The sequence below is a fragment of the Primulina eburnea genome, chromosome 18 (assembly GCF_022965805.1).
Source record: "Primulina eburnea isolate SZY01 chromosome 18, ASM2296580v1, whole genome shotgun sequence".
Taxonomy (NCBI): Eukaryota; Viridiplantae; Streptophyta; class Magnoliopsida; order Lamiales; family Gesneriaceae; genus Primulina; species Primulina eburnea.
Genome location: NC_133118.1, coordinates 13,998,196 through 14,007,338, shown reverse-complemented (window position 1 = coordinate 14,007,338; position 9,143 = coordinate 13,998,196). Strand labels below are relative to the sequence as shown.

The 9,143-nt window shown below is 31.5% G+C and overlaps 1 long non-coding RNA gene across 1 annotated transcript; it reads right to left on the bottom strand.

The window, feature by feature from the left end:
• Nucleotides 1–433: 433 nt before the first annotated feature.
• On the bottom strand, nt 434–8,885 carry LOC140820255 (uncharacterized). Its single transcript, XR_012115392.1, has 3 exons — nt 8,659–8,885; nt 2,625–6,791; nt 434–757 (listed from the first exon to the last, which is right to left on the bottom strand). It is a non-coding gene; the product is annotated as an uncharacterized lncRNA (long non-coding RNA).
• Nucleotides 8,886–9,143: the final 258 nt, after the last annotated feature.

Sequence of the window (9,143 nt, the reverse complement as noted above, 5' to 3'; positions counted from 1 at the left end):
TTTCTTTAAGGAATTTTCGAGAGATGCACCACTGTGGGAAGAGCCGAAAAGATTGCTTCAAGAAGAATCACTTTCGGATGCTTTATTTTTAAAATTAAGAATCAAATCTTATCTTTTTGTCTAATCTACAATTTACTTAATTAATTAGATTAATTAAGTCAATCAAAGATTCTACAAATATTTGGGTGCCAAATCATGAAATTTTCGTGAGTTTCAAAATGGAATGGTGGAGGCTACCTTTTGTTTTTATTTATATATTAAAAACAAGAGCTTTTAACCTAAATTCCATAATTATGGATTTAGGTACCTTAAATAAATCCAATGGGCTTTGTTAATTAAATAGACTAGTCAAACTAGTTTAATTAATTATATTAAAGTCCATTAAGAACTTTAATCATTTAATATGTTGGACTTGTTGTAACGAACCGTACTTTTTACCATTCAAATTTTGCGGAAAAATTAAAATTTTTCTTTAATATAAAATAATCTTCAATATTTGCCATAAAATACCACAACCAAATCCCCCATAAGAAAAGGTTGTCAAAAGAGTCGTTCATAAAATATTTGAAATTCGACATCACCAATAAAATTTGCTAACAAAATACTTGCTCAAAACATCTCCCATCACATCATATAAATCAGAGTATTTTAAACTTTGCATAAAAACGTAAACATGGCGGTCCTCGGGTTTAGCCTCCCGCTCAGTCCAAGCCTGCCACTTGGTCGCCACCTCTTGTCTCCTCATCAACATAAGCACCTGCATCGATCAAGTCTAGTGAGTCTAAAGACTCAACACGTATAAACTGGAATAACGAGTACTACATAATAAAATCACATGCAACTTTAAAATAGAAAGTACGTACTTGAAACTTAATCTTTCATAATAAACTTTGAACTCTCATAATAAACTTTAACTGAACTTTCATAATAAACTTTAACTTTCATACTTTGAAACTTGAACTTGAATAATAAACTTTAAACTTTGCGTACTTTGCGTAATAAACATGAACTTTGCGTACATACATACTATGACGTGCCATCATCATAAACTTTCATAAACATACTGCATACTTGAACATACTTGAACATACGTAACTTCATCATTTTCGTAGAGGATGTTTCAATGCAAGTGACCCTTAACATAATAAATATCTGATCAGACAAACCACAGTACTGGGCTGACAGGGACGTATCCACTGCCACATACATAAGATCCATGTTCATAATTTAACAGGCCAGTTGATCCACGTTCATAATTTAACGCTTCACAACCACGATCTAACCCGTTCATAATTTAACGGGCGGATTGGTCCCCGTTCATAATTTAACGCTTTCCAATCCTAACTTTCTTTCTTTGGTCACAAGACATTTAGCATACCTCAAAACTTCAAATATTTTTTCTTTGCACGTCATACATACTTTATTTGGCGTCGAGGGATTCGTTGGATGTCAATCGGGTCGTTGCTGCAACATACTAATATGAATACATAAACTTAACTTGTACAACTTAAACGTAAATGTCATGCTTAATCCCAAGCTAAATAAATTCTTAGAACATTCTATAATTTCCCATGACATAACCTTGTAAAACATCATATTAAACCATAGCATAAAACCTCAAATCAAATCTTAAATAATAAAAGAATATACCTAAAATCTGAAGGTACACGGACCCCGTCCCTAGGTCCGTATCATGGTCTGTGTCCGTGCGCTTAAAAATTGTTGTGATGAAATAAGAAGGCACGGACCCCGTGCCTGCCTCTGTGTCTGGGTCCGTGTCCGCTCTGTTTGACGAATTATTTTATGAAAATTTTTCGACATATCTATTCTCCCAATTAACACATAATGCATCAAGATTCATCACTATGAGACCATTCTAGGACACCATAACAATGAACTAAACTTTTATAATCACCCTACAATTCATACGACCCAAAATACTGTCATTTATATTAAAGTTTATTTCTTACGACTTCTTAATAATTCAAGCTCTTAACGACATGAATCAAAAACTCAAAAATACTCTAAACATCATTACTAACTTTCTTATATGCAGCAACGATCACCCGTCGATCTCCAACAAAGCCTGCAACATAAAAACTTCAAGAACATATTGAAATTCATAACTTTCTTGAAACACGATTTGAGCAGTCATACTAAAAACACTATAACTCACTCGTTTTTAATCCAAATAACTCGAATTTTATATCAAATCGAACGTATCAAAAAGATCTACGTTTTTGTAATTAAAAGTTTTCTCAAAATCTTTACTGAAAAATCGCAGTATTTTTCAGAACAACAAAAACGTTTCTAAAAAAAATGCAGTTTGAGCAGTCCTACGGAAAACATCATAACTCACTCGTTTTTAATCCAAATAACTCGAATTTTATATCAAATCGAACGTATCAAAAAGATCTACGTTTTTGTAGTTAAAAGTTTTCTCAAAATCTTTACTGAAAAATCGCAGTATTTTTCAGAACAACAAAAACGTGAATTTGGTGATTCAAACTTGATCTAGACGTGATTGCTCAAACTTCTACGCATCGCACATATAATTTTCGCATAAATAACAACACAACACATAATATGACATGATCGATGCAGCAAGAACAGAATATACGTGCCTTTTGATATTTAAAAATACCGTAACGACGATACCGAAGCGGAGACGGAGCGATAGACGATCCGGACGATCGTGGCTCGATTTTCTTGAAATAAAAGTGAACAAAAATTGCTGGAATATTGTAGAGATTGGACGTGTCTTGGAGATGAAAACTTGGAGAGGGGAGTGGGGAGTTGAATGATTGAAGGAAGGGAGTTTAAAGAAAACTTCCCTTCTCCATTTAGTCAATTGCAATAATATAAATGTGTGGGTGTGTGATATACGTGTGTGTGTGTGTGTATATATAATTGAATATATGTGTGTGGTGTATATTAAAGCGTAAGTGTGTGTGTGTTGACTTAGATGTATGTGTGAGTTTTGGGTAGAAATTAGGGAATAAATTGCTTAATTGCATCATTAAGGTGCAAACTAAAATATTAACTCAATTAACAATTTAAATAAAATATTAATCCCACTAATCTTTAATTTAAATAAAATCCCCTAATTAAAATAAACACACACTAATTTTTATAAAATTCTCTAATTTAAAATAAAATGGACATTTGTTACTCTTTAAGAGTTTTAAACTCTTAAAAGCATTAAATAAATAAATTAGACTTTTTAAAATACTAAGAACTAATTAAATTATTTAAAACGTCCAATCTACTTAAAAATAAAATTCCACATTAAAATTTACTAAAAATCGTCCCGGTCTCCTTTCCTCGATCTCGCCTCGAATAATCGTCTGAAACATAAAAACTCAAGAAACATTTTAACATACATTAAATAAACATATATAATTAAAATAATAAATTTCATAAATTAAATGAAAGCATGCATTAAAATCATTTAATAAAATACATAAGGAATTTAATAACTTGCACGCACTTGGTTCATATGGACTTAAAATTTTCGGGACTTCACAATCTATCCCCCTTAATTTGAATTTCGTCCCCGAAATTCGCTAATCCTCGGTAATCCAAAAGTTTAGATTCTTAATTCTAGTATCCCAACAATCCATGCTACCGCTGCGCTACTCTGATAAATTAAGTCTTATGTTGTCCTTACGTCTCTTCAATCCGAATTAAATTTCCTACCAAAAACCTCGTTTGCGATTCACAACTCAAAACGACTTATGGAGACTTACTTTTACTTTACTATGATCTCTACTTCTAACTTTTCTCGTTGTTCCCAGTATTAAAAATGAAGGTTCAAGGTTATCATATTTTACTTTTCTTATACTATACTCGTAATGTTCAACGAACTAATACATTAGCATCAATGTAGTTTAGCCTAAGAAATCTTAGCATCAAAATTTTTCTGATCAACTTCTATCAACGGAAATACACTTATAAGTTAAATCTTATCTTACCTCATAATAATATTGACCTACAACTCTTGAATCGATTCTTTACCTTACGATACAAACTTACAAAACTTAGCTATTTACAAGTACATCTAAATTACAAAATTGTTGTCAATCTTAAATTTCGAGTAAGGGATACGACAAGTATAAAAGTCTATAATATTTTTAAACAAAATAAATTATGACATCTCATTATAATAATGAGATAAGATATACATAATTATTTAAACATATACAATATTATATACACCATATTTATACCATAAAATTATACAAATACATACATATACCAACGGGCATAAAACGGTAACTAACGGCTAGTTTTTGATTTTTCCTCTATAAATACCATCTCACAAATACATTCAATCACTCCAACATTCTCTTCTCTCTAAAACTTATTCTTCATCAAATTTTTTTTTTTTCCGAAGAAAACGAAGATGGCTCTTGCAAAGTTATTTTTAATTCTTTTAGTTATTGCATTTACGATTCTTGTATTTGTCGGAGAATATCCTCCTAATGTTTTTTCTTTATTTTTACATTTACTTGTAATTGTTGTCTATCCATTGCTTTGTATTGTAATATTTATTAATTAATAAAATGTATCGTGATTTGTCGTACCATCATGGAATACTTTTAGATTTCTTACTCAATAAAAATCTTAATATTCATTGATTGATAACTTATGTTGAAAACCACTAATTCCCTTTTGTATTTATTTCACCCAAAATTTCGTATGATCAACAATACCATAAGTTTGAAATTTAACCTTACGCAATCCAAATAGTTTTAGATAACATAATTCCAACACACATATTCGCTTATTCCCAAGTTTCTTAATAACTTAAAAATTTCTCAAGACTAGATGTCTACTTAAATCGTTTCATACATCTATCGAGTAACCTATCCATTGATCATACTCAACTTTCTAGAAAATAAAATTCCAACAAATATACAAGCTTAATTATTACAATCATAACTAAAACTTATGACACAACCACTTAAGTTCCCGAAATTTCACTAACTTGATATCTACTTTTATAACTTAGCTAACCGATCAACTTTACCTCAAATCGTTATCATTCTAAACTCTTAATTTGCCGCAACATTAATTCACTAGCGTTTAACTTTCAAGTCAAATGTCGATTCATCCTACAATCCTTTTTATCATTATTTCTTATAATATTATAACCCAGATACTTCAAGGTTCTAATGATCTATTCGAGCTTAAATCCCCGAGAATTTCTATCATTTAAACCATTCAGTTATCACTTACCGTTAAACTAGTTCTCCCAATTTCTTAAAATTGTAAAATAAATTCTCACTTTCCTCGAAATTTTATCCAATTGTCCTAAAGTACAAAAATTCTCCAATTACCCATAAGTTGTTAGCATTCTTAATTCCATCTTATAAGTTTCTCGTAACATAAAGTTCGACAATCTTAAGCTTATTAAACCCAAAATCAATTTCCATAACATATCTTACATTTCTATTAATATTTAAAATCCCAAGTGTTCCTTAAAAGTTCGTATTTAATCCTCAAAATTATCCGACTTTACAATTTGGTCCTTAAAGTTCCCAAAATTTATATTTTTGGCCCTACAACTCTTCGAAATTTGCATCTTCGTACCCATAAATTTTTCGACTTAACCTCATTAACCTTAAAATTCTTCGAATTCTGCATTTTAGGTTCCCATAAAATTTTCGATTTTAGTCTCATTAAACATTAAAATCCTCGAAACTCAGAATTTAATCCCAAACGGTAAATTCGAAACTAAACCCTTGTAATATTATCTTTGCACTTAAGTCCTGAAATTAATGGTCATTACAACTAGGTCCTTAAAATATTAAATTCATGCAATTCAATTTTTTTTTTTTTTAAATCTATCTAGATAGAGCATACACTTTAAATAAATTCTACGTCTTTATACTTCCAAAGATCGTCGTAGTCTTCGAATCATTAATCCTTACATGAAATCTTTAAAAAAATTAACTAAGCTAGCAACCACCAACCATAAGTAATTTCTTAGAAAATATACAAGTCCCAAAAGCCTTCATAATTGTCAGGTTTAACTTATGACTCACGAGTATAACATCAGTACTACTAACCAAAATTAATATAGACAAATCATTTACAACTTTTCCTAACGCCCAAAAGAACAATTCTTACTCATGTCTAATTCCACCACACCAGCGTGCAAGAAAATTAAATAATTTTTTTTCATTTCATGTCGTAACTTGCATAAAAATTTTAAAGATCCATTCTCAACTCATAAAGACATGCAAACATGTACTCCAAAACGTATGTCATATAAACATACATGTGATAGAATTAAAACATGCACATGCCGAAATCATGACTTCATGCTTACTACTTAAAAGACTTTAAAACTTTAAAACTTACAGACTTGAGGTGTGACTTCGTGAGCTTCTTGCGACTGGCAGAATGCATAACCCTTTACAAGAACACCGCTCTGATACCAACTGTAACGAACCGTACTTTTTACCATTCAAATTTTGCGGAAAAATTAAAATTTTTCTTTAATATAAAATAATCTTCAATATTTGCCATAAAATACCACAACCAAATCCCCCATAAGAAAAGGTTGTCAAAAGAGTCGTTCATAAAATATTTGAAATTCGACATCACCAATAAAATTTGCTAACAAAATACTTGCTCAAAACATCTCCCATCACATCATATAAATCAGAGTATTTTAAACTTTGCATAAAAACGTAAACATGGCGGTCCTCGGGTTTAGCCTCCCGCTCAGTCCAAGCCTGCCACTTGGTCGCCACCTCTTGTCTCCTCATCAACATAAGCACCTGCATCGATCAAGTCTAGTGAGTCTAAAGACTCAACACGTATAAACTGGAATAACGAGTACTACATAATAAAATCACATGCAACTTTAAAATAGAAAGTACGTACTTGAAACTTAATCTTTCATAATAAACTTTGAACTCTCATAATAAACTTTAACTGAACTTTCATAATAAACTTTAACTTTCATACTTTGAAACTTGAACTTGAATAATAAACTTTAAACTTTGCGTACTTTGCGTAATAAACATGAACTTTGCGTACATACATACTATGACGTGCCATCATCATAAACTTTCATAAACATACTGCATACTTGAACATACTTGAACATACGTAACTTCATCATTTTCGTAGAGGATGTTTCAATGCAAGTGACCCTTAACATAATAAATATCTGATCAGACAAACCACAGTACTGGGCTGACAGGGACGTATCCACTGCCACATACATAAGATCCCTGTTCATAATTTAACAGGCCAGTTGATCCACGTTCATAATTTAACGCTTCACAACCACGATCTAACCCGTTCATAATTTAACGGGCGGATTGGTCCCCGTTCATAATTTAACGCTTTCCAATCCTAACTTTCTTTCTTTGGTCACAAGACATTTAGCATACCTCAAAACTTCAAATATTTTTTCTTTGCACGTCATACATACTTTACTTGGCGTCGAGGGATTCGTTGGATGTCAATCGGGTCGTTGCTGCAACATACTAATATGAATACATAAACTTAACTTGTACAACTTAAACGTAAATGTCATGCTTAATCCCAAGCTAAATAAATTCTTAGAACATTCTATAATTTCCCATGACATAACCTTGTAAAACATCATATTAAACCATAGCATAAAACCTCAAATCAAATCTTAAATAATAAAAGAATATACCTAAAATCTGAAGGTACACGGACCCCGTCCCTAGGTCCGTATCATGGTCTGTGTCCGTGCGCTTAAAAATTGTTGTGATGAAATAAGAAGGCACGGACCCCGTGCCTGGCTCTGTGTCTGGGTCCGTGTCCGCTCTGTTTGACGAATTATTTTATGAAAATTTTTCGACATATCTATTCTCCCAATTAACACATAATGCATCAAGATTCATCACTATGAGACCATTCTAGGACACCATAACAATGAACTAAACTTTTATAATCACCCTACAATTCATACGACCCAAAATACTGTCATTTATATTAAAGTTTATTTCTTACGACTTCTTAATAATTCAAGCTCTTAACGACATGAATCAAAAACTCAAAAATACTCTAAACATCATTACTAACTTTCTTATATGCAGCAACGATCACCCGTCGATCTCCAACAAAGCCTGCAACATAAAAACTTCAAGAACATATTGAAATTCATAACTTTCTTGAAACACGATTTGAGCAGTCATACTAAAAACACTATAACTCACTCGTTTTTAATCCAAATAACTCGAATTTTATATCAAATCGAATGTATCAAAAAGATCTACGTTTTTGTAATTAAAAGTTTTCTCAAAATCTTTACTGAAAAATCGCAGTATTTTTCAGAACAACAAAAACGTTTCTAAAAAAAATGCAGTTTGAGCAGTCCTACGGAAAACATCATATCTCACTCGTTTTTAATCCAAATAACTCGAATTTTATATCAAATCGAACGTATCGAAAAGATCTACGTTTTTGTAGTTAAAAGTTTTCTCAAAATCTTTACTGAAAAATCGCAGTATTTTTCAGAACAAAAAAAACGTGAATTTGGTGATTCAAACTTGATCTAGACGTGATTGCTCAAACTTCTACGCATCGCACATATAATTTTCGCATAAATAACAACACAACACATAATATGACATGATCGATGCAGCAAGAACAGAATATACGTGCCTTTTGATATTTAAAAATACCGTAACGACGATACCGAAGCGGAGACGGAGCGATAGACGATCCGGACGATCGTGGCTCGATTTTCTTGAAATAAAAGTGAACAAAAATTGCTGGAATATTGTAGAGATTGGACGTGTCTTGGAGATGAAAACTTGGAGAGGGGAGTGGGGAGTTGAATGATTGAAGGAAGGGAGTTTAAAGAAAACTTCCCTTCTCCATTTAGTCAATTGCAATAATATAAATGTGTGGGTGTGTGATATACGTGTGTGTGTGTGTGTGTATATATAATTGAATATATGTGTGTGGTGTATATTAAAGCGTAAGTGTGTGTGTGTTGACTTAGATGTATGTGTGAGTTTTGGGTAGAAATTAGGGAATAAATTGTTTAATTGCATCATTAAGGTGCAAACTAAAATATTAACTCAATTAACAATTTAAATAAAATATTAATCCCACTAATCTTTAATTTAAATAAAATCCCCTAA